We start from the raw sequence: 27372 nt of genomic DNA, 5'->3' as shown, positions 1-27372 counted from the left end.
TTAAAACCATTAGCGCTTGCATGTTTATTGAATAAATTCTACTAAAATAGTTCAAATACATAAGGTACTAGAAGTGCATTATTAGAGATCACATTATTACAAAAGCTTGCCTTTTTATCAATACACAACTGCAACCATACATATATACCACATCTGCTTAATATTTATTAAATTGCACTATTATATACAGCACAGCTGATATCTTCTACTCATACAATAGGACACTCAAAACAGAGGATTTTTTTTTTACAAGATTAAGAAAATTATAGGCTAAGCATGCATTATCTAGTAACAGTCAAAAGCTAAAACAGTTCAGAACATAGTCTGTACCGTGGAGGAAGAGCTAAAGACTAGGCTATATATAGAAAACGGAAAAAAAAAAGTTAAGGTGGGCTTCCAGATTGTTTCTAACAGCATTTCAAGAGTAGGTTACTTTGTCACTGAGAGCAAGAACAAAAGTGTAAAATAAACAAACAAAAAAAAAAAAAAATTTACTCCCCCCATCGCAACATAAAAAAGGAAAAGTATGCAAAATTATTAGCTGCCTCGTTCCTAAAATTAATACCTGCCACAGACCCCAGGACATTTCCATAAACATGCCCTGTCCTTATACACAAACCTTCTAAACCAGAATTTTTTTTTTTTTTAAAGATTTCTACAAGTTGAGCAACATATTATGGCTATATTTCTCAAATGTAGGGACAGGGTTTTGGATTACCGAGATCAGGTAAATTACAGTTTTGCGATTGCTCCCACAACAATAGCGGTTTGTTGGTGTATCTACCCCGAATTGTAAAAACAAAGTAAATAAAAATGTTTTACTTGTCTGACTCGATTTGTTAGCAGTTATTTACTCTATAAAAGGCACACTGAAAACAAGAAAGAGTCAGTCCCGCCCATAGAACAATCAGGAAAATATACCAACACCTTCTTAGAACATGAAAAAAAAAAAAACTCCCATCAGAGTTACCTTTCCGAGGAGCATGTTTAAAAGTCCAAAATAGCACCATTCATCAGTGTCTCAAATCCTGTGGCAGCTTCTCTTTCACTTACCACAAGGAAACAATGTGTTTCAAACAACTATTTCTATACATTAAAAAGTGTACATGGATAAAATATAGAGATATACAGACAATGGATGAAAATACAAAAAAGCAATTATGCTACATCTAGGTGAAAGTAATACATGATATAAGGGGGACTCTTAGCCTCAGAGAGGGTTGTTAAGTGCCAAACTGCATCCATCACTTACACACAGTGGCAGCGGACATTTCCTGGGGGTAACCAAGTATTCATGTTAATACGGACAGTTCACTAGGTACCAATAACATCGTCAGGTATTCAAGGACCAGACAGAATGCACACGACATGTCATGGTTTTCATTAGTTCTTACTGAATTTATAGGTTGCTTGTTTTGGCCCAGAAAATGGCTGCCTCGACTGTAAGTAAGTATTAACAGGTACAAAAAAGTACTAAACTGGTACTAAATTGAAGGTGATAAGTGACCGGCTTATTGTAAACAGAGGTGTTTGAGAAGAGGAAGACATTGCTGTGGTAGAAACAGGCCGCAAGGCCCACCTGTACTGTGTGTAAACATGGATTCACAGTGTAAAGAGATTCACCTGACCTACACTGTCAAAACTGAGTTATTGTACAACTTTATCTGTGGTAATTCTCTAAAGCAAGGCCCAGAGTCCCAAATTTTCTTACACAGTGATACACACATTTTCCAATATATGACATCATGAGTGTGTCAACAACCATAAACCAAATGCACTACACATGGAAGAGATACAACAAAAAAAAAAAAAAAAAAAGAGGTAATTTATTTTGGTGAAATGATGTCCGCGACCATTTTCTTGAGTCAGGAGTCTGTCTGCCTCATTGTTCTCTTTGTGGTTGACCCTTCTGGATAGTTGGAGAGTTGCCTGTTAAGAATAAAGCTCATTACCTTTTTTTGCAACATATAAAAAGTCAAAATATTCACCGGAACAGAAGAATTGTAATGAAGAATAACACACATGTCCAGTAATTGCGATTTACACAGGAAGCTACCTTGAGGGTACGTTCACACTGCTTATTTTCAGCCGTTTTTCGGGCCGTAAACGCCCTGAAAAATGGCTGAAAATACGTGGGTGGAAATGCCTCCAAACATCTGCCCATTGGTTTCAGTGGGAAAGACTGTATTTCGTTCCCATGGGGCGTTTTTTCACATGGCCGTGTGTAAAAACGGCACGTATAAAAACGCCCCGTAAAAAAGTGCATGTCACTTCTTGGGCCATTTTTGGTTGGATCAATAGAAAAACCGCACCAAACATAGCCGTAAAAAAAACGCAGCAAAAAAACTATGCATAATTTTATGCAACTGATGCATAAAAAAACTGCTGAAAACCAGAGGCTGTTTTCCCTTGAAAATAGCTCCATAATTTAAAAGCTGTTTTTAGTTTAGTGTGTGAAAATACCCCAAGTCTTACAGTTTGTGGAATGCACAACGTGTACGACATATGACTACTGTTGTTATGGCAGCCCATGGGCCTAATGAACGCCCCCAGGGCTGCCTTCACTCTGCCTCTGTTAAGCCCTGCCTGTAAAAAGGACGATATACTTTAGTATTTCAGTATATTGTACCAGCGACCTAACGATAAAGGGCTGATAAAGTGTGGGGAAAAAAAAAAAGTTTAGTAAAAAAAATTCTTAAAAAAGTTCAAAAGAAACCACCCTTTTCCCCCTTAAAGAGGCTCGGTCACCACATTGTAAGTGCCCCACTTGGTCAAAAAGTAAAACACGCCCAGAGGGTCATTAAGAAACTCATTAGCATAAAGCTAAAATAGGTCATAACTCTGCTGTAATCTACAATACAGCGCCGATCACATTACGTACAAGATAGGCCATTTATAATGTGGTGACAGAGCCTCTTTAAAGAGGCTCTGTCACCAGATTATAAGTGACCTATCTCCTACATAATCTGATTAGCGCTGTAATGTAGATAACAGCAGTGGTTTTTATTTTGAAAAACGATCATTTTTGAGCAAGTTATGAACTAGTTTAGATTTATGCTAATTAGTTTCTCAATGGACAACTGGGCGTGTTTTTACTTTTTACCAACTGGGTGTTGTAGAGGAGTGTATGAGGCTGACCAATCAGTGACTAATCAGCGTCCTACACTTCTCATTGTTCCAGCCCAGCATGATCCACAACACAGTGTGATTGTGCAGTTTAAGAAGTAAACACGCCCAGTTGCTAAAAACACAATACACGCCCAGTTGTCCATTAGAAAGGCTCATTTGCATAAATATAAAATTGCTCATAACTTAGCCAAAAATGATCGTTTAAAAAAAAACAAAAACAAAAAAACATTACTGTTATCTACATTGCAGCGCCGATCACATGCAATAGGAGATAGGGATTTGATAATCTGGTGACAGAGCCTCTAAGTAGTGAAAAAAATAACACAAAATTGAAATCGCTGCATCTGTAAAAGGCTGAACTATTACAATATAGTGTTATTTAATGCGCACGGTGAACGCCGTAAACAAAAGGAAACCGCCGAAAATCTGTTTTTTAGTCACATTAGCTCTAAAAAAAACACACATCATAAAAAAAGTGATCAAAAAGTTCTACGTACTAAAAAAACGGTACCGATAAAAACGACAGCTAGTCCTGCAAAAATAAGCCCTCACACAACTCAATCTGTGAAAAAACAAAAACAAAACAAAAGTTATGGCTCTCAGAATGTGACGAAATGTTTTTTTCTTTAACAAAACCGTATTGAGCCACAGAATAAAGATAAGTTGTTGTTTTTACCGGTAAAAACCGGAAAAACTAAATCCACAAAACAATTGAAGAATCGCAGTTTTTTTCCCCAACTTCAGCCCGCAAATTTTTTTTTCCAGTTTCCCAATACACTATGGGAAACTATAAATGGTACCAAAAGAAACTACAACTCCTCCCGCAAAAAATAAGCCCTCACACCACTATTGACGGAATAAAAACAAAAAGTTGTGGCTCTTGGAACGCGGGGAGTGAAAAACGAAAATGAAAAGTAAAAAAAAAAAAAAAAGAAGTACTAAAATATTTGCTAATCCCACATCCACCTCTATAGGGTTCAACACAAGCAAAAGTATCAAAAATAATCTTTAGGCTGTGTTCACCCTGAGTTTTTTGCAGGAGGAACATTGCTCCTGCAAAAACTGCTCCAGACGGTTTTTGCACAGTGGTTTGACAAAAACTCGTCAAAACACTCGTCGAGGCGTTTTTTTCCTCTTTCTGACTAATTGAAATGGGGCTTTGGAGGCCGAAACCGCCTCAAGATGGGTCATGACGCTTCTTTTCACCGCGATGCGTTTTTTTTACTCGCGGTAAAAAAAACTTGTCCAACTCCCATTGAAATCAATGGGAGGTATTTTCGGGCAATTTTTGAGGAGTTTTGCAGCGCGGTTGCCGCGTCAAAAAACTCAGTGTGAACAGGGCCTTAGGGTATGTTCACACGCAGTAACCAAAAAAGTCTGAAAATACGGAGCTCTTTTCAGGCGAAAACAGCTCCTGATTTTCAGACGTTTTTGTAGCAACTCGCGTTTTTCTCGGCGTATTTTACGGACGTTATTGGAGCTGTTTTTCAATGGAGTCAATGAAAAACAGATCCAAAAACTTCCCAAGAAGTGACATGCACTTCTTTTTCGCGGGCGTCTTTTTACACACCGTATTTTGACAGCGATGCGTAAAATTACACGTCGTGGGAAAACACCACCGTAAAACCCTTTGCAAGCAATGTGCAGATGTTTGTAGGCGTATTAGGGGCGTTTTTTCAAGCGTAATTCGAGGCGTAAAAGGCCAGAATTACGTCTGAAAACACTGCATGTGAACATACCCTAACTCCTAGCAAACTTAGCCTAATTTTTCTTTGACCAACTATTTTATAATGTGTTAAACTTCAAAACCCGAGGTTCATAATGGTTTAGGTTCACAACGTGGACCCCAAACCCACTGATCGCTTTCATGACTCTAGTAAATAGTTTGGTCTGTAAGTACAGTTAAGATGTATAATGGCCTTATTTAATTACATGGAAATCCGATGTCCAGAAAACAAATGTACCAGATACTGCCTTATGATAGCCATAAGCATAAACATGTGCGAGTTTGTAAGATCAATCATAGGATAGGTCCACATGGTGAGGGGTTGCACAAGGCAAATCCTCTATGGACTTTAAAGATAATGAGCAGCAGAAATCCACAGCCCAAACTCGGATTTGTTCCATTGTAATTGAATGGAACTAATCCACAGATTTTCAATGTGGAATCCTCTCCAATAATGAACATGTGGTAGATTTTGAAATCATCATTGTTCTGGAGCATCTGAATGGGGCGTACAATTTACCCTTTACATGCATTGTTGGTGGAATGCTAGCAGATTCGGTCAGGATTTAGGCATGGAATCCATTCCTAAATCATTACAGAATCCACAATGTGTGAACATGGCCGAATATCTACAGCTAGCTGAAATTTCCAACATGTCAGATAAAGTTTTTGGACAGATATCGGTCTTCATTTTGCGTTTGAAGGCTGACTGATACCGATGGTCTAAATCTGCGGTCTATTAAAATCACTAGTGTAACATTAAGTAGCGATCAGAGGAAATCTCTCTCCCAGTATCAGCCTAGATGGGATAGGATACGCTGGGGCCAGATACCTTTGGCAGTAGCTTGTCTCCTGGGGGAACAAAGAATCAAGCATTTTGAAACGCAAGATTCCCGATTATCCTTAGCGAGACGGTCAGACTGCCTCCAAACACATTAGATTATCAGCCCATTCCATGACCCACTTTACTCCTAGAATAGTATCCAGAGCACAGATCAATGCTGTGGCAAATAAATAATCTTTAACAGTTTATACAAATTAGAAATGGTCATCCAAATAAGCCAGAAGTACACTAATATGTATTTCTCATTAAAAAATGATTAAATCAACAGAGCTGTCTTTCTGGTCAGAAAATAGAGAGTTTATAGCGTAGGTTTTTTTTCTTCCTGCAGGATGTGCGTGGCAGCAACAAAACATCAACTGCATACAGACTGCAGTCTGGGAAAAGCTCCCAGAGGGGCAGTTCCTTTCAGCTGTGAAAATATTTAGGGAGATAAAAAAAGTAATAGTTTGCTCAAATGTGATGGGACCTTTCCACATAAGAAGTTGTAACATTTTCCATGTAATAAAATAAAATGGCCATAAACACTAACAAAAAACAAAAACAGAACAGGACAATAATATTCATTCTCTGCTGATTATTAATGATCAGACCACAAGTTTAGGCTATGTGCACTCGCTGAACAAAGAAAAAAAAAAAAAAAAAAAAACACTGCTGAAAATACAGAGCTGTTTTCAAAGGGAAAACAGCCTCTGATTTTCAGCCGTTTAAGCAACTTTTGTTTTTAGCGGCCGTTTTTGGAGCTGTTTTTCTATTGAGTCAATGAAAAACAGCTCCAAAAACAGGCTCAAGAAGTGACATGCACTTTTTTTACGGGGCGGTTTTTTACGCGCCTTTTTAAAAATGGCCGCGTAAAAAACGCCCCATGGGAACAGAATGCAGTTTATCCCCATTGAAAACATTCTTGCTCCCTACATACATACACTTTTTAATCCTGGACCAATGGATGTTTGGGGTACAAATTTTCATCGTTGAGTAGTCCATGTTCTAAATTGCACATTTATCTTAAGACCACACCAATAAGGCCGGTCTTTCATCCTCTTTCTTGGCATGGAACTAGTCCAATTTGGCCAAATTGGAAACAAAAGATTTACTATTCAAAGTATGCCAAAATTATTTTTTTCTTAGTTTCTTTTCACCCACTTTCTTGACTAAAACGGAGTGTATGGCATGATGCCCTTACTCTAATCTGCTTTTTTAATGTGAGCAAATTAAGTCCAGGTTAATTAACGAAGGGGATGGTCCCAAGTGAATAGAAAATAGAACCATAAGCTTACACATGTCTTTAAAGGAACAGTGTCATCACAATTTTTTTTTTTTAATATGTTAAAGATGTTAGTGCTATATAAAAAACGTTTGGATTAATTTGTGTGTTTGTGTGTTACTTTTTCTTATTTTTACACTTTTTCTTCCCTACGGGGGCTGCCATTTTTTTTCCATTTCTGTATGTGTCGATTAACGACACATACAGACATGGAATACGGCAGCCACAGTCCCATAGGGACTGCGAACGGGTCCCGTCCCATCCACTTCTGTGTACGCCGTCTGTGTGGGAACTGCGAATGCGCCGCTCCCACACAGTCCAATTTGAAATGCGCGCCGTCCGGCGCCATTTTCCTGTGGACAGTAAGTCGCGGCCGGACAGTAAGATTACTACTTCCGGTCGCGGCTTCCGGACTTGTGCACTTGGACCAGCGGCAGCAGACGGAGCGGACGGGCCGGAGGGAGCCGCGGCGGCAGGAGCAGGTAAGAGATTTCTATGTATGTTCGTGTTTGTGTGTGTTTACTACTGTATGTAAACCTACTACACTGTGTGTTAGCTCAAAAAATGGCGACACAGTGTAGGAGGTTAGACCGTTCAATCCCCTCGTTTATCCCGGCACTAGCCAGGATAAAGGAGGGGGGGATTCTCAGAGCTCACTAGAGCGAGTGCTTTTTTCCCAATTTTGCAGCAAAAAGCAATGTGGTTGCTTTACCACATGCAATGCTGCAATTTTGGGAATAGCTCCATCTAGTGACCAGCAATGGGAATTATAAATTAGAATCTAATTTATAATATTTCCTGACTCGTGAAAAAAATAAAAAAAATTTGAACAATGTTTAATCACCTACACACTAAATGTTTAATTAAAAAAAAAAAAAAACATGTTTTGCTGGCAACACATTCCCTTTAAGCCTAGCAATTTGCTTTCAATATCATAAACTGACAGACTGGTTAGTAAAATCACCCAGACCACAAACAGGAAAGAAAAAAAGACAAAAAATAAAATAAAAAAATAGAATCATTCTGTTTGGTTTAGTCACATTTTGAGATATCTGCCAGATAATCTTCCAGAATAACTGAAAGCCAAGATGAGTCATTCGACAAAAAGACTCTGAGAACAAAAGTTACACAGATCTGTCATTAAACCCCTCAACAAATACATCTACTTCTAATGCAGAATAAGACCACTTTCACACGGCCATATTTTGGGCAGTATTTGTAAGGAGGTACAAATCTTTCCATGTTACTTTTTCTCTGTGCAGGTTCCACTCCTGGTTTTTTCTTACAAATACTGCTATGTGAAAGTTGCCTTAGGCTGGGTTCACACAACCTATTTTCAGGCGTAAACGAGGCGTATTATGCCTCGATTTACGACTGAAAATACGGCTCCAATACGTCGGCAAACATCTGCCCATTCATTTGAATGGGTTTGCCGACGTACTGTGCCGACGACCTGTAATTTACGCGTCGTCGTTTGACAGCTGTCAAAAGACGACGCGTAAAATTACAGCCTCGTCAAAAGAAGTGCAGGACATTTCTTGGGACGTTTTTGGAGCAGTTTTCTCAGACTATTGAAAACAGCTCCAAAAACACGGCGCGAAAACAGTGCGAAAAACGTGAGTTGCTCAAAAAACGTCTGAAAATCAGGTGCCGTTTTCCCTTGAAAACGGCTCCGTATTTTCAGACGTTTTTGGCTCAGCGTGTGAACATACCCTAACACCTCTTGCTCACAACCGAGTTCGGGCCGTGAAAAACAGGCTGTGTGTTGGCTGCATTTCACGACCGCGGTACAGCTGAACGGGACTCCTGCCATCACAGACCTTTATGCTGCTAGGAGTCTCTTCCTCCCCACGGAACTACTGTTCCGTACTGTATAAAATTTTTTCAGTAAGAAACAGTAGTTCCGTGGGGAGGCAGGGACTCCTAGCATCATAAAATGTCTGATGCCAGGTGTCTTTCATCTGTACCGCGGTCGGGAAATGCGGCCGACACACGGACCGTTTTTCACGGCCCAAACTTAGTCGTGTGCAAGAGGTGTAAGCGATAGTTGAGTACTTTCAGAAAATTGTGTTGTGTTATATTCATGAACTAATGTTACTTCGTTATTCTATATTTACCTCCCATCTCCTTAATAACCCATCTTGTCTTTCGCCTACAAAAAAAAAGCGATATTACTGCCATCTAAAAAACAAGCTTTAACCGGGCGCAGTAGAGCTGTGTGTGCGCGTGCAGCAGAGCTGTGTGTGTAGTGTGCGCAGCAGAGCTGTGTCCTATTTTTGCGCAGCGGAGTATGCACAGGCGCCGCTGATCCTTTATACCAGCTTATCAGCTGTTTTGAAGAATCAGTTGCGAGCACCCCCCCCCCCCGCACAACATGCAACTGCGCCACACACAACCGCACTTCGTTTTTTTTACGCAACACGTTTTTTTAAAAACGCTTGCGTAAAAAAAACTGACGGCTCGCTTTCCCATTGATGTAAATGGGAAGCGTAATCAAGCGTTTGACGCTTTTTTCGCTTGTTTTTTTACTCATAATTAGGACTCCCATTGACTATGGGAACATTTGGCACGTTTTACATGCAAAGGAATTGACTCGACTTCTTTATTTACAAGTGTTTTTTTAAATACGCGTGTATAAAAGAGCGCGTTGTATATACTAACAGCGCACTTTACCAATTATGTAAATGAAAAGCGTAATCAAGCGTTTGATGCATTTTTTGTACGTAAAATTAGCAAAAAAAAGTGTCAAATAGATGCCGTGTGAATTGGTCAACTGAAAAGTCAGTCATTCACTTCACTTTCAGCATTCTTAGGGTATGTGCACACACAAAGTCAAAAACGTCTGAAGATACGGAGCGGTTTTCAAGGGAAAACTGCTCCTGATTTTCAGACTTTTTTTTTTAGCAACTCCACGTCGGAACAGAATGCCGTATTTCCCTTTGAAATCAATGGGCAGATGTTTGGAGGAGTTATGCTTCCGATTTTTATGGCCCGAAAAACGGCCGAAAATAAGCAGTGTGAACATACCCTTAGGGTATGTGCACACGTAGTGTTTTCAGCCGTTTTTCTGGCCGTAAACATCCGGAGAAACAGCTGAAAAATCAGAAGTAGAACGCCTGCAAACATCTGCCCATTGATTTCAATGGGGAAATACGGCGTTCTGTTCCGACAGGGCGTTTTTTTTACACCTCATTTTAAAAAAATCGGCATGTAAAAGGACGCCTGCGAAAATGAAGTGCATGTCACTTCTTGGGATGTTTTTGGAGCAGTTTTTCCATGGACCATCGAAAAACGGCTAAAAAAACAGCTGTAAAAACGCGAGTTTGATTAAAAAAACTGCTGAAAATCAGGAGCCGTTTTCCCATGAAAACAGCTCCGTATTTTCAGATGTTTTTTTAGTAAGCGTGTGAACATACCCTTAGCCATTTGGTGTGCCCTATAGCTTCTGCCAGCTGCCATTTGTACAATCACTCCCAAAATGGCAGCCGAACAATGCTTAGCAATTTGAAGACACCTTTTCCTGGCGCGTAGCCAAAAATAGAGAGGGAGGGGTGAGAATCCCTCCCACATTTACGGCAGCTGTGAGTCAGGATGCATTGCCTTATTCACCTTGCTGTAATTCTGGGGAGTGCTCACTCTGGTGGCCAACATAGGAAAACATGTCAAATTATTATTTAAATCTTTCCACCATGTGGAAGAAAAAAAATAAAAAATACAGCAAAAAACTTAAATATAATAGAAGTAACTTACTTAAAAAAAAAAAAAAGGCTTAATTCGCGACACATTCCCTTTAAATACCCTATTAGGGCATTGTGAGCTAATAGAGAGAAATTTCATCAATTAGCTGAGTGACGAGCAACTACAAAGAGTGCCTCTCTGTAGGACCCGGCGAGTCCATATATTAGAAGGATTTAAATGGGCATCATGTAATGCTTCATTTCTCCTGTGGTGGTGCTGCCGAGATTCCCCTGCCAATTACACCGGATTGCTGGGGTGCCCAGCAGCAGGGCACTCTGTAAATAGCTTATTTTCTGTAGGTCATTCCAACAAAAAGGAATGTCTAAAACAGATGATGCTTTTAATAATTGCAATACATATATAATGATCATCAGCTCTGTTAAACGCCAGTAGTTGCCAACGTCAAGCAGAGACTCCAGTCTACACACAATGTAAAATTTACATTGATGCTGTACAGTTTTATGGTTGTTGCAGACTTGGAGAACATGCTCTTGTGGGTACATGACCCAATCACCCAACCACTGTGCTACAACATACAGCAAATACTTAGTTCACACACATGCTTAGTTTACCTTGGGCAACCCTCCATCTATCAGTGTGGTATCACATGGGTCACCGGTACCACAGACTGCTAAACGCGGATGGTATACACCTGTAATGACAATTACTACAATACTGTTACACTGCTTTGCAATGAAGAAGGTAATACATATAATTTAGTAAAGTGTGCACGTTACAGAAATGTTTGATCCCACTGTTACAAGTGATCTCATAACTACAAGACCGTAGTCGTAATGTGCCGTAAAAGGACTGGAAGTGCAAGTGCAATCATATACATACATAAATCAATGCATTTATAAGGGTATGTTCACACGACCTATTTTCAGACGTAATTCAGGTGTTTTATGCCTCGAATTACACCTGAAAAGACGGCTCCATTAGGTCTGCAAACATCTGCCCATTGCTTGCAATGGGTTTTACGATGTTCTGTTCAGACGAGGTGTAATTTTACGCGTGGCTGTCAAAAGACGGCACGTAAAAAAACGGCCGCGAAAAAGTAGTGAATGTCACTTCTTGGGATATTTTTGGAGCAGTTTTCCAGACTATTGAAAAACGCTCCAAAAACGGCCGTAAAAAAAACGCGAGTGGCACAAAAAAGTCTGAAAATCTCTTGAAAACAGCTCCGTATTTTGAGACATTTTTGACTCTGCGTGTGAACATACCCTAACAGTTACATTCACCAGTGTCAAGCAGAAAATGTTACATGCCTAGGGTACACTTTTTTCCCCACATTTATGGGGTTGTATGCATCAGGTGTATATATTAAGTAATACTATATGAGTGTGAAGTTTGCTTTGTAGTGTTGATATAATTGCAGTCATGTGGAGAATGAGAATGACAAGTGGATTTTACATTTGGTCTGCTTTGTAAAGGACTTGCTGAGCAAGCCATTCTTTGTTACAGAGGGAATCATGTTGATAATACTACAAGGTTACAAGAACAAACATATACCAGACCTAATAAAAGATAGGAAATATGAAACCGCAAATGTACATCAAATAAACTTCTGTTAGTACAGTGGAATTGCCTCTATGATTTCACTATATTGTTGGCCTCATGAATGAAAACACGTGCAGTCCCAAATGAAGCAATTAGTCATAGCCAATTACATTCCAACTTCTATCTTGGCTGAGCACGATAAAAAAAGGTGTCATCGGATTGGTTGCACATTTTTCACTGTACAATACAAGGCATTTTAGTAACATTCATGACTTCACACAACCCCTTTAGATGACAATTACTGTCTCTACTGTCCCACATAAGAGTGGCCATTTTACTGAATTCTTGCAATTTATTTTAACAGTCCTACTCACATAAATTTTCTCTCAGAATACTGGTGTTATTAGGCCTGTGCCCCAAATCTCCGGCAAATGCCATTCAGCGGCAGCCTTCAAATCTGCATCGTTATTACCACTTCCCAAAATCTGGAAACGCAGCCCTGCTGCTGACGAACCTCCCCTGCTCCTCCTCTACTACGTCAGCGGTTCTCCGCAGAGGCAGATCGGTGGGAGGTTGCTTGGCCTGCAGAGGTATCTTTATCACCTCATTTTCCATGGATTCCCTGTTCTATTGTTACATCATTTCTGCTCACAAAAGGAGCAATTCTGGTAAGGAGTATATATTATAATTGCTAAGTTTTCAGTTCCTTAACCCCTTAATGACCGGGCCATTTTGCGCGTTAATGACCAAGGATTATTTTTTGTTTTTTCATGGTCGCATTCCAAGAGTCGTAACTTTTCTTTTATTCCGTCGACATAGCCGTATAAGGGCTTGTTTTTTGCAGGACGAGTTATATTTTGTAATTGTACCATTTTTAGATGCTTATAATATATCGATTAACTTTTATTAAACTTTATTTTAGGAGGAAGTTGAAAATAAGCAGCTATTCCAGCATTGATTTTCACGTTAGAAATTTACGCTGTTTACTATGCGCGTAAATAACATGTTAACTTTATTCTATGGGTCGGCACAATTATGGGGATACCAAATATGTAAAGGTTTTGTATGTTTTCCTACGTTTGCAGAGTAATTTTTTTATTTTTCCGTCAATGTGGCAGTATGTGGGCTTGATTTTTGCGGGGCAATGTGTAGTTTTCGTTAGTACTATTTTGGGGTGCATAGGACTTATAGATTAACTTTCATTTAATTTTTTAAGGGGGAAATGGGAGGAGAGAGAATTTTTCTGTTATTTTTTTACGTCTTTCATCCGGCGGTTTAATTAATGTGTTCATTTTATTGTTCAAGTTGTTACGATCGCGGGGATACCATATATGTGTATGTGTTATTTGTTTTGACACTTACTAAATAAAACCACTTTTTGGGCAAAAAAAAAGTTATTTTATTTTGACAAATTTTTTTTTTTCCCACAAACTTTATTTAACTGCTTTACATTTATTTTTAGCCCCACCAGGGGACTTCACTATGCGATCTGCTGATCGCATATATAATGCTTTGGTATACTTCGTATACCAAAGCATTATTGCCTGTCAGTGTAAAACTGACAGGCAATCTATTAGGTCATGCCTCCGGCATGGCCTAACAGGCATTTGCTGGAGACAGACCTGGGGGTCTTTGTTAGGCCCCCAGCTGCCATGGAAACCCGACGGCGACCCACGATTTCTTTGCGGGGGGCGCCGATGGGGTGACAGAGGGAGCTCCCGCTCTTTGTCAAACACATTAGATATCGCGGTCGCTATGGAAAGCGGCATTTAATGGGTTAAATTGCCGGAATCGAAGCGTGCTTAGATTACGGCAGTTGCAGCAGGAGCCAGGATGTGTATAACAGCCGTGCTCCTGCCGCTGATCGCGTGGGTACAGTATCAGTACCCGCGCGATCAGAGGACGGATATATCCGCCGTCCTGCGCGAACTAGCAGCTGCAGAGGACGGATATATCCGTCCTTCAGCGTTTTCAGCGTTAACAGGTTAATATCGGAGTGTAGGTAGCCAGCTGATTCACCATGTGGCAGCTATCCATTCTAATGTTCTATATATGCATAACACTTGGTACAAGCCCTTTTATTGCGTTTAATATGCCTACAGATTAGTTATTTTGTTACAATTATGATAATATCCTGATGTTGTTTGTCTGTGTGGGCACAGTTTAGGCATAAGATTTCAATTCCTCTTTCACACATTTGCATAATTACCTTGTAAAATTATTAGTCTCATTTGATCTAACCAGCAGAATTACAAAACATTTCTATTTGAGGAACGGTAACCAGACTAATGTTCCTTAACCTCTTAATGACCGCCGATTAGCCTTTTCACGGCGGTCATTAATGGGCTTTATTCTACATCGCCGCTATTCCACGGCGCTGCATTAGAAGTAAACAGAGCAGGGAGCCGTGAAATCTCCCTGCTCTCAGCTGCCAGAGGCAGCTGAGGGCTGGGGACATCCCTGCTCTGCCGGGTGAGATCGATATTTGTATCGATCTCACCCGTTTAACCCGTCAGATGCGGTGCACAATAGCGTGCACCGCATCTGAGTGGTTTTGGAGAGAGGAAGGAGCTCCCTCTCATCCCACTGACACCCGGCGATAAGATCGCCGAGTGTCTGTGTCTGCGATGGCAGCCGGGGGCCTAATAAAGGCCCCCAGGTCTGCCTGTAACGAATGCCTGCTAGGTCATGCCGGAGGCATGACCTAGCAGATGCCTGTCCGTTTTAAACGGACAGGCAGTAATACACTGCAATACAAAAGTATTGCAGTGTATTATAAATGCGATCGGATGATCGCATATGAAAGTCCCCTAGTAGGACAAGTAAAAAAAAAAAAAAAAAAAACAGTTGAATAAAGTTAATAAAAAAAATGTGAAAAAAAAATAAATGAAAAACTGCTTTATTATTAAAAAAAAACAATAAAGCAAAAAGGTTACGCATATTTGGTATCGCCGCGTCCGTAATGACCCCGACTATAAAGCGGTTACATTATTTAACCCGCACGGTGAACGCTGTAAAAAAATAAAATAAAAAACAATGGAAAAATTGCTGTTTTCTGTTAATCCGGACTTAAAAAAAATGTGATAAAAAGTGATCAAAGAGTCGCATCTACTCTCAAATGGTACCAATAAAAACTACAAGTCGTCCCGCAAAAAACAAGCCCTCATACAACTGCATCGGCGGAACAATAAAATAGTTAGAGCATCCAACTTCTACAATGCCTTATTAGATCAGAATGTAATGCATATGTATTGCATATATGCTCATAGTAGATACATTTCCTAAGGAGACCACTTTAATCCCAAGTGAAGTAGCGCTAGAAGATACTTAATCATTGCTACCGAGAGTGCTGGTTTTGTCCGGGAACTTTTTTTGTTTTTCTTTTTGTCAATAGCACTAGAAGAGTCAGATACCTGCTCCCATCTACCACTTCCAGAGAAATCAGCGTATCGGACAATTGTGCATGTTAAACATGAATGCAACGCCAGTCATTTATACACCGTGCGAGCTAAAAGATGTTTTAACCCCTTCTGGAAAAATGGCTGTGGCAGGATTTTCATTTTTTCCTCCTCACTTTCCAAAGGCCATAACTTTTTTTATTTTTCCGTCGATCTAGCCGTATGATGGCTCATTTTTGCGGGACAAGTTGTAGTCTTTCATGGCACCATTTATTGTACCGTATAATTTACTAGGGAACAGGAAAAAAAAAATATTTGTGGGGTGGAGTGGGAAACAGAATACAGCTAACCTCCATTGTTTTTTGGGTTTTGTTTTTACGGCGTTCACCGTGCAATAAAAACGGCATGTTAACTTTATTCTGCCGGTCAATACGATTGCAAATTATTATTATTTTTTTTATATTTTACATGGGAAAAACTAAAAATTGTCAAAAATGAAAAAGTTATGGCTCTCAGAATGTGGCGACACAAAATTAGTTTTATTTTTCCATTGATTGAGCGGTGTGAGGGCTTATTTTTTTGCAGGACGAGCTGTAGTTTTTAATGGTACCATTTTGGGGTACATGCAGTTTATGATTACTTTTTATTCAATTTTTTGTGGGAGAGGAGGTGACAAACAGTGATTCTGGCATCTTGATTTTTTTTTATGCCATTCACTGTGATGGTTAAATAATGTTATATTGTGATTGTTCTAACTTACAAGGACGTTGCGATACCATGTTTTTTTTTTTTCGCACACCCCTCAAGACATACTCACAAGTGTCAAGAGTCAAAAATATGTATTGGTCTACACTTTCCTTAGAAGACGCAGTAATTGCAGCTCTCCAGTGGGAGGATCCGGTCAAACAGTAGCACAGATCTCAGCTTCATGGACCCCTGCAAACGTGAATTGAAGGAGTGAACGGACTTTAGGTAAATTACATCAAACTTGGATTTTTAGGCTTCGGGTTACTGTTATCCCAGACAAGTCCTTTTATAACAAAAACAAAATAAAAAGTTTTTATTTTGCCCATTTGGCTTTTTTTAATGTTTTTGTTTTGGGTTAGGCCATGAAGTTTGAAAAAGTCCAAATGCCAATAACATGCCATTTTTTTAATTTTATTTTTAAGGAACATGCCAGGGAAAACGGATACACTTGGTTATGCCTAGTGAAGGACCTAAGGGGGCAGAGCATGACTTGAGGTTTCAAAGAACACCAAAGAGATTAGGCTCTGTTCACATCACTTCAGAATCACACACTCAGGATATGGGCCAGAAACTCTCCCAAATACATAGGCCGAGCTATCCAGAGGCCCCCACTAATCCAGTGTATTTCAAAAGTGTGTCCTTTTGGCATACTCCGGGATGCTATTTGTCAGCATACCTTGTTTTTTCAATATGAAATAGTGTAGTAAACTACACTATTCTATATAAAAGTATACAGTAAAAAAAAAAAAAACAAACACTGTGTGGTGTATATATATATATTTATTTTTTCTACAATGTTGTCCTATGGACGACATTTAGGCATACAGTAGTATACGTTGCAGCTTTCCATCAGAGGTATAGGTCAGGAAATAATCCCGACTTATACCCCCGACGTAGGGCTCAGACGTGATGTGAACAGAGCCTAAATCATGCTCTGGCCCTGCATTAGGCCTAACACACTATATCAGTTTTGCCTGGAGTTTTTTTTTTTTTTTTTTTAAAGGTGTGTGCAGAATTGTTAGGCTGGGTTCACACGACCTATTTTCAGGTGTAAACGAGGCGTATTATGTCTCGTTTTACGTCTGAAAATACGGCTCCAATACGTCGCCAAACATCTGCCCATTCATCTGAATGGGTTTGCCGACGACCTGTCATTTATGCGTCGTCGTTTGACAGCTGTCAAACAACGACGCGTAAATTGACTGCCTCGGCAAAGAAGTGCAGGACACTTCTTTCAGACGTAATTTGAGCCGTTCTTCATTGAAGTCAATGAAGAACATCTCAAGATTACGGGCGTCAAAGACGCCTCGAATAATGCGAGGAGGAGCTTTTACGTCTGAAACGAGGCAGCTGTTTTCTCCTGAAAACAGTCTGTCTTTTCAGACGTAAAAGCAAGCTAGCGTGTGCACATACCCTAAAAGGTAAAATGAAATGCTTATACAGGAAACCTTCAAAGTTTAGATTGTAATTGTTGTGGTTTAAGTCTTGTACACGGCTACTTACCTGAATGAAAGATGCATAAGTAACATTTTCTGCTGAACCATGAGACAGGTGCGCTTTAAAAAATGCCATCTACAGGATACAGTCTGCCCCTACGAGTTAAAGCACAAAGAGGGCCCAATGTACAACTCTCCAGATGAAAGTTTGTAGGGTAAGTATGTTATATACTGTCTAGGGGAAGCAGTATACACTCCATATCTGTGGTCTACACAGTAAGCGCTCTTTGGTTACAAAGAAGTGGCCACAAATTATTTATTTTTTTGTTACAAAGTGTCTAAAATTAAAAATTAAGCTACTCTGCAATACACCTTTATTAAAATGTACCTTCTGCTTTGTTTCAATAGCTCCTATGCAAACCTATGTATCTCCACGGTAACAGACGACAAACAATGTGTAGTCAGATCTTACAGTCCTGCTCTCTTCTATTCTGTCCCCTAATTTTTGGCAACAAAAATTTGGCAAGTTAGCGACACGCAGACAAATTTTTAATCGAGACCTATTTACAACGTTTTTTTATATGCATTGGAACAATAGAAGGAATGGTTGAGAATGCAGATATACCTTTTGACTCTATGCAATTTTAAAGGTTTCAAATGTTCTAGTGAACTGAAACACCCCATTTTATCTTTATTTCAAACTTCATGAGATTTGCAAATTGTAAATGTGTGTGGTAAAAACCAAGGGTGGCAATGTCTTATCAAAAATGACCTGGCAAGTAGGGGTCCGATATCATTTCATGTCAGAAATTCTCAGTGTGATATAGTTGGGTTCACGCAATAAAATATAGCCAGTTTTATTATAGTATTAGCCAACTTCCAAGTTCAGTACACAGCTTACAAGGAAGAATTGCAGATGACCTTCAGGCTCCAACTTGACAAAGCTTTTTTAAGCGAAATGTACGTCGGGTGCTTCTGGTCTCAGGCACTTGCCTCATACTTTTGTATCTTTTAACACCTTAGAGACACGGCCAATTTCAGTTTTCATTTTTTCCTCCCCGCCTTCCAAAAGCCATAACTTCTTTTGTTTTTTGTCGACATAGCTGTATGAGGGCTTATTTTTTGCGGGAGAAGTTGTAGTTTGTCATGGCACCATTTATTGCACCACATAATGTACTAGGAAGCTGAAATGTGGGGTGAAATATGATAAAAAACAGCAACTACACCATTTTTTTTTGGGGGGGGGGGGGGGAGTGTTTTTGCGGCGTCCATCAGGCGGTAAAAACTATAAGTGCACCTTATTCTACAGGTTGATAGGATTAAGGAGATACCAAATTTATATACATTTTGTTTTATCACTTTAAAAAAAACTATTTGATAAACTATTTGCTAAGAAAAAAAAAAAAAAAAAAAAAAAGAAGGTTTTGTGTTGCCATGTTCTGAAAGCCATAACTTTTTTTACTTTTCTGTCAATTTAGTGATGTGAGGGATTTATTTTTGCGAGGCAAGCTGTAGTTCTCACATATACCATTTCGTGGTACAGTGAAGGAAATAAGTATTTGATCCCTTGCTGATTTTGTAAGTTTGCCCACTGTCAAAGACATGAACAGTCTAGAATTTTTAGGCTAGGTTAATTTTACCAGTGAGAGACAGATTATATAAAAAAAAATCACATTGTCAAAATTATATATATTTATTTGCATTGTGCTTAGAGAAATAAGTATTTGATCCCTTTGGCAAACAAGACTTAATACTTGGTGGCAAAACCCTTGTTGGCAAGCACAGCGGTCAGACTTTTTTTGTAGTTGATGGTGAGGTTTGCACACATGTTAGATGGAATTTTGGCCCACTCCTCTTTGCAGATCATCTGTAAATCATTAAGATTTCGAGGCTGTCGCTTGGCAACTCGGATCTTCAGCTCCCTCCATAAGTTTTCGATGGGATTAAGGTCTGGAGACTGGCTAGGCCACTCCATGACCTTAATGTGCTTCTTTTTGAGCCACTCCTTTGTTGCCTTGGCTGTATGTTTTGGGTAATTGTCATGCTGGAAGACCCAGCCACGAGCCATTTTTAATGTCCTGGTGGAGGGAAGGAGGTTGTCACTCAGGATTTGACGGTATATGGCTCCATCCATTCTCCCATTGATGCGGTGAAGTAGTCCTGTGCCCTTAGCAGAGAAACACCCCCAAAACATAATGTGTCCACCTCCATGCTTGACAGTGGGGACGGTGTTCTTTGGGTCATATGCAGCATTTCTCTTCCTCCAAGAACAGCGAGTTGAGTTAATGCCAAAGAGCTCAATTTTTGTCTCATCTGACCACAGCACCTTCTCCCAATCACTCTCAGAATCATCCAGATGTTCATTTTCAAACTTCAGACAGGCCTGTACATGTGCCTTCTTGAGCAAGGGGGCCTTGCGGGCACTGTAGGATTTTGATCCATTACGGCGTAATGTGTTACCAATGGTTTTCTTGGTGACTGTGGTCCCAGCTGCCTTGAGATCATTAACAAGTTCCCCCGTGTAGGTTTCGGCTGAGCTCTCACCTTCCTCAGGATCAAGGATACCCCACGAGGTGAGATTTTGCATGGAGCCCCAGATCAATGTCGATTGACAGTCATGTTGTATGTCTTCCATTTTCTTACTATTGCACCAACAGTTGTCTCCTTCTCACCCAGCGTCTTACTTATGGTTTTGTAGCCCATTCCAGCCTTGTGCAGGTCTATGATCTTGTCCCTGACATCCTTAGAAAGCTCTTTGGTCTTGCCCATGTTGTAGAGGTTAGAGTCAGACTGATTAATTGAGTCTGTGGACAGGAGTCTTTTATACAGGTGACCATGTAAGACAGCTGTCTTTAATGCAGGCACCAAGTTGATTTGGAGCGTGTAACTGGTCTGGAGGAGGCTGAACTCTTAATGGTTGGTAGGGGATCAAATACTTATTTCTCTGTGCACAATGCAAATAAATATATATAATTGTGACAATGTGATTTTCTTTTTTTTTTATATATATAATCTATCTCTCACTGGTAAAATTAACCTAGCCTAAAAATTCTAGACTGTTCATGTCTTTGACAGTGGGCAAACTTACAAAATCAGCAAGGGATCCAAATACTTATTTCCTCCACTGTATATGTGACTTTTTGATCACTTTTTATTTCATTTTTTTGGAGAGCTAAAGTGACCAAAAAACAGCAATTTGTGTGTTTTATAATTTTTTATGACGATCACCGAGTGGGTTAAACAACGCTATGTTGTGATAGTTCAGACTTTTACATACCAGTTATGTTAACTTTTATTTATTTTATTTTTTAACATTACTTATGGGGAAAAAAATTGGAACGGGGGTTTTTTTAACTCATTTTTTTTTTGTTTAAAAAAAAACGTAACACAAAAAAACTTTATATAACCATTTTTTACCTTTTTTATTAGACCCCCTAGGAGACTTGAACCAGTGATCGTTGGATCGCTTGTATGACATACTGCAATACTAATGTATTGCAGTATATTGTGATACGGACGGGCTCCTTTGAAGCCCTGCCAGAAGCAGAGCTTCAAAGGAGTACAAAGATGGCAGACCTGGGGGCATTTAAAGTGTTAAATGGGCGGAATCAAAGTGAACTTTGATTCCGCCTGCTGGAGTGAGGTGTCAGCTGTATAAAACAGCCGTCACCCGCTGAGTATAGAGCGCACTCAACCCGTGAGCGCGCACCTTACTTCCCCTTGATAAGCCTGCAGGTTTTTAAGTAAGGATTCATAAGGTTTCATTTTTTTACTCATTTATTTGCAGCTTGACCATCCTGCCCCTACTATTATAACTTGAATTACAGGTCTGGTGGATTGATCATCTTCCTTACTTATGTGACCAGACATTTAGGCCATGATCCCCATTTCTGTTTTATGTGGTCTGCACCTTTTCTCTTTCTACAATAGATTTGTTTTTAATGTATAGAAATAAACGTTATACTTTTTTCTTATTGCATTTCTTTGGTCTAGCACTCATGTCTCTATAGGTGTTCATTTGGATTTAGGAGTGTTTGTTTAGATCCTGACACTTCGTTATTGGGACCATTGCTTGGTTTTGGTGCTATTGAAATAATATGCGCTGGAATTCTGTTATCAGAAGTTACCTTATATGTTCTTATTACCATTAATCCCTTTACAAGTTGGAGCATTGCTGTAATATACCCCTGCGGACACTGCCAGGAGAATGAAGGTGCCATTTACAGCAGCCTGTGGTCTGTCAATGAACCACTCAGAGAGGCTGCCCCCTTGTGCTAACTTGAATCATTACAGCTTTAATATCAATGCATGATGATGTCATTTCCTTACATAATATTTAAAGAGGAGCAAACAATGTTCATAATAATTTAAAGTCATTTTATTATTAATAGAATATATGAACGTGTGGACCTCAGGTAACGGGCAAGACATGTAACTAATGCAGCCAAGGCTTTGTTACAGTGTATGTATTTATAGCTGTATTGCTATTGTGAGAGTTAAGTGTTAAATTACCCAAGGAATTCCAATAAATGACGTGTGCACACATAAGTGAAATACATCTAAGGTCACATACCTCTTTCATTCTGCCCTGTTGACCTAATTCTGAAAGAACGACAAGCTATGTTATGATACTTCTCCCTATTCATCTTTGTGTTCATAAAATAAACATTGCATCATGCTGAGAGAAGACGGAGAGCAGCTATTGTCCCTGAAGGAACCAGCTCCTGAAGGGGGAGGGGCTAGACAACATTATACATAAGGAGGCAGGACCAAACGGGAAGGAAAATGGCAAACATTACAAAATATAACAAAAGGGTTAATGCATAAACATTCAATGTTTATTAATCATAATAAAACAAACAATATAATATTATATATATATAAAAAAAAAAAAAAATATATAGATATATATGGCTGAGTGATCTTACCACGCTAACAACCTGGCAGCAGTGTGGGGGCTGCATTGTGCTTATTACCACAAGGAGAACAACCTGCAGAAATAAAATACATAGATGTAAGTTGTGGGAATCCTTCCGTAACCAATCAGCAAGGATAAAATACATTGATCAGACAATGGCTATTCTGCCAACATGCAATTATAGCATTCCCAGATGTAAACACAAATGGTGAGATTATTCTGTATTCCATCCATTGAATGCTAAAGACCCCCTCCCCTCCCCTCCCCTCCCCCCTCCACTGAGAGCAGTCCTTGCAGAGCTGCTCTATTAATAGCAACTTTCAAGTGCACCCAGTGATTCAGACAAAATTATAATCCCCCACAATCCCCATCCAACATCACCCCAGATAGCAACAGCCTGGCCATCACTCAGATCCTGACACTGGAGGTTATTTTAGGAAATGCCAGTCTACATAACCATTATATGCGCCAACGACCTCAGCTGGCAAAATCCGAAGGGATATTCGAATTGTAAATATCTACTGTATATCTGTCAGTTGTCGAACTCCATCACAGGTTACACTGCATAAATGGAGCAACAGTCATGTCATGCTACTCCATTTAAAATCCTCCGATATATAATCTAAAAGGTCATACAGTATATACATAAAATGCAACAATGTAAGCAAATGTTCTACATGCATAACAAATGAATAGCTATGCTAAAAGGAAGACCGTATAAGCGTATATTATATAGAAACATACAGGTATGAGAAGCGGAGGTGCCCATAGAGCACACAGCAATCTAAAGCATAGAAAGTAGGGGATGACGTCATCCTGCTGTTCCGCAACTAATAGCAGCCGGCTAAAGCCATTTCCCTGCACAAGAGCTGACAATGCCGCACCGGGCGGTACATGAAAAAGCAGGCACAAATATAGGGATACTCACAGGCAGACGGGCTCCGCTCTGTTCTCACTTATACATAGCTAGCAGGGAGGTGGCCGCACAGGGGGCATGCTCCTGCACGGAGAAGTGCTGGGACTTCTAGGAAGAAGAGGTGCAGCACAGAGGAGAGGGTTCAGGACGTGCCCTCCTCTCCTCAGTAATTGTGTATTAATGAGCTGGTTCTCTGGCCGGCTTCCCAGCGCCTCTTCTTGTGCTGCTGCAGAGCCAGACTGCTTAGTCTGCAATAATCTGCAACTCAAAGTCTCCCACTGTCTGGCAGCCAGAATCTCGCAGCCAATCATGCGCACTGGCGCCGCCTGCAGGCCGGCCCTTCCCGGGATGCAGCAGCTCCTCCTCCTGCGTGTTGCGGGTGGGGTGCCGGAGCCCCCTCCACTGCGAGCTCAGTCCTCGTATGATCCCCATTCCGCAGACTTAGAGCCGCCTCTACAGTCTTTGCACGCAGTGATTGGCGCCTTGAAGCATCAGTCAGGAGGCGGGGGGGCTCCCCCTCCCCCTCCTACACATTCAGAGAGAAGAGATTGGTTAGGAGCCCAGTCATGAACCATCGCCAGGCTGCTGCACAGACGTGGCTGACTGCCAGGCGAGGGAGGGGGGCATACTGTAATCGGAAACCTGCAGCAGAGGTCGTCTGAGGCAACCAGGACAGGGACGTGCCGCTGCCTCCTTCCCTTTTTTGTGCATGTCTGTAGCGAGGATGGAAATGGTGCACTAAATGAGTCTCTCCCTGTCAGATCAGCATATAACTCACTCTGAGCATATATATTATAAATATAGATAGTCATGAAAACTCCACAGTCAAAAGAGTTTATAATCTCATTCAATGTATGTAAAATACCTCAGAGTTGGAGATCTGTGAGGTAAAGACGAGCAGGCAGACATTTTGTGTGATTCTGTGGGCAGCCCCATAGAGGAACACTACAGTCACCTCCACCCAACCTACAATGGCTGCTTACAAGCAGTTTGTGTCCAACTACATAGAAAATGAGGAGAAGGCAGTTTAGTGTCCAGTTCACCTCCTGTTAGTAAAACGCTTCCATTTTATTATATTGCTTTTCAGAGTATATACATTGTTACTGCAGGTCTGTATTCTTTACTTCAGGGTATGTTCACCATTCTACATCTTATATAAAACATGATGAAATGTTTCCCTTTATAAGAATACTATAGTTACAGAGGAGTTTGGTGACCATATATTTCACTGAGTAGTGTAATAATATTACTATTTTATAGTAGGGGGTACATTATTACTTATAAGACACACTTCAGCTGCTGAAGAACACTTTTTTTAAGGAGTTTCCTTTATACCAGGGGTGGAGAACATCTGGCCCGCGGGCCGTATAAGTCGCGCAAGATCAGTTGGTCCAGCCTGACCGCACTCAGACCGCGTCATTCGCTTCTTGGCTACATCCGCCCTACTCACATTTAGGAGACGGGCGGCAAAGCCAGGTATGGCGGTGGTCTGAGTGCGTGTCGGCCCAAGATTGGACCAGTCCGGTCACCTGACCTGAGTCAGTGACGTGAGGTCAGGTGACTGGACTGGTCCACTCCCGGGCTGGCACAGTCCAGTCACCTGGCCTCACGTCACAGACGTGAGGTCAGGTGACTGGACTGGTCCACTCCCATCACAGCATTCTCCAACCTCACTCAGACCGCCGCTGCTGCCATGTCATTCCCTTTTTGGCTCCGCCTGCCCGCCCTACTCACTCATATTTAGGAGCAGGCAGAAGGCGGCTGCCTGAGCCAAGTATGGCGGCGGTCTGAGCCAAGTGTGGCGGCGGTCTGAGTGAGGCCGGTGCGTGCCGGCCCGGGAGTGGTCCAGTCACCTAACGTGAGGTCAGGTGACTGGGCTGGTCCACTCCCGAGCCAGCACGCACTGAACTCCTCACTCAGATCGCTGCATCCTCATTCACTAGTAGTGAATGACAGTACTTGGCTCCATCTGCCCTCCTCCTCCTGACCTAAAATTTAGAAATATAGCTGAGGCCGAAATGTAGCTGTAGTGTAGACATAGGACCTGTCCTAAACGCATGAAGCGAGGTGAGGTGACAACGTTTTTTTTTTCATCAAGGACATTTATGATACATCCACAGGATGTGTCATAAATTTCAGATAGATGTGGGTCTCACCTCTGGCCCCCTAATCCCCGTTCTACCTCTGTGTTGTGGCTGACGTGTGATTTCCGACCATGAAGAAGAAAACGGCATAACTCGCTGAGCTACGCTGTTTCCATAAGTCCTATAGAACTGAATAGTTGTTACGGAAACAGCGTAACTCGCATGCTACGCTGCTTCCGTAACTGCCATTCACTACTATGGGAGTTACGGAAACAGTGCAGCTCAGCGAGCTACGCTGTTTTCTTTTTCATGGTCGGAAATTAGCCAGAACACAGAGTGGTAGAATGGGGTTTAGGGGGCCCCGTTCTTGAGATAGGTGCAGATCCCAGGGCTGGGACCCGCATCTATCTGACATTTATGACATATCCAGTGGCTATGTCATAAATGTCCCTGATGGGAAAACCCCTAAAGGTAAGTCGGAAAAACGTACTGCTGCGAACAGTTCTTTTCAAAACGTACCATTGCAAAGAGTCGGCTGCGCTCCAGACTGACCAACGCTCAAGCAGGATCATCAATACCGGCAAACATCACACGCCTCACCAAAGAGAAGCAGTTCCAGCCATCACATAAGGGGTGAGTTTATTAAATATTTGACCAAATATAGCAGGCTCATTTTTAAGTTGATAATATTGTATGGCCCGCGAATGATGTTATAAATATCCAAATGGTCCTTGGCAGAAAAAAGGTTCCCTACCCCTGCTTTATACCACTGATTGAAACCCTCATTGATCTGTAACAGCCCAGTCCTTTATTATATACATTGCAATTACTGAAAAAACCTCTTTTTTAAGATAGCATTTGCTGTCAGTCAACCAGCGGTTGGCATAGCAGAGGGAACTTGCAAACGTAATCTGCAGGAAGAGATAAGTAGTGTATGTAGTACCGCTCATCTCTGTATAATTGTCAGGTTCTGACAAGGTTCAGTAAGTTTTCCGGAAACCTTACGGAACGGAGACAAACGGAAACCATAAGCAATGGAAGTGTTACCATTAAAACCACTGGTAATGCTAACGGGGCAGATGTGAACGAAGCCTTAGGCAATTATAATTTTATCAGCCACACGTTAATCTATAAGCAGAAAAATAACCTAATGTTCCTAGGAGTCCATAAACTATGTAATAGTACTTGACCTAACACCATGTTAATTATTATTGTTACCGATTTCTTCAGTGACCTCTAATATTTTATCCCTAGTGTTGCATTAATCTATGATCTTTCCTTTTTCTCGTGAATCGTTATATACAGAAAATCCCTAATTGAGTAAATGTCTTATTGAAAGCACACGAAACAACCTTGAGAAGAGATTATCCTGTTTGATGATCATTCCAGACACAGCTTTTTCAAGGAGTGATCCTGAAAACACAGAAAGCCCTTTGAATTGTCTGAAATGTTTAGTGCCTTAGGCCAAGCACAACATTCACCCCTCCAAATTTTTCTTCTACCTAATATAAATGTGTAAATAAGCAGCATTTTTCTTCCAGAAGATGATTTTTTTATTACTTTATTTAACACTCATTGTTTTGATGATTTACACTGTGCTTTTATTCCACCATATATTTTGCACCATATATTTTGCAGGTACACAATCAATTACACTCCAGCATTGAAAGGGTTA

General features: G+C 40.6%; 1 long non-coding RNA gene across 3 annotated transcripts; it reads right to left on the bottom strand.

Annotated features, from left to right (window-relative positions):
• Positions 1 to 24008, bottom strand: LOC142660076 (uncharacterized). 3 transcript variants are annotated; one of them, XR_012850410.1, is made up of 6 exons: positions 23626 to 24008; positions 22708 to 22770; positions 17847 to 17935; positions 16414 to 16532; positions 11271 to 11350; positions 1 to 1929 (listed from the first exon to the last, which is right to left on the bottom strand). It is a non-coding gene; the product is annotated as an uncharacterized LOC142660076 (long non-coding RNA). The 3 variants fall into 3 exon arrangements; XR_012850405.1 differs by lacking the exon at positions 16414 to 16532 and having other exon boundaries at positions 23626 to 24004; XR_012850404.1 differs by lacking the exons at positions 16414 to 16532; positions 17847 to 17935 and having other exon boundaries at positions 23626 to 23986.
• Between the last annotated feature and the right edge of the window lie 3364 nt (positions 24009 to 27372).

The sequence above is a fragment of the Rhinoderma darwinii genome, chromosome 1, assembly GCF_050947455.1.
Source record: "Rhinoderma darwinii isolate aRhiDar2 chromosome 1, aRhiDar2.hap1, whole genome shotgun sequence".
Taxonomy (NCBI): domain Eukaryota; kingdom Metazoa; phylum Chordata; class Amphibia; order Anura; family Rhinodermatidae; genus Rhinoderma; species Rhinoderma darwinii.
Note: the sequence above shows the minus strand (reverse complement) of the source record. Positions and strands in the feature narration are given on the sequence as shown.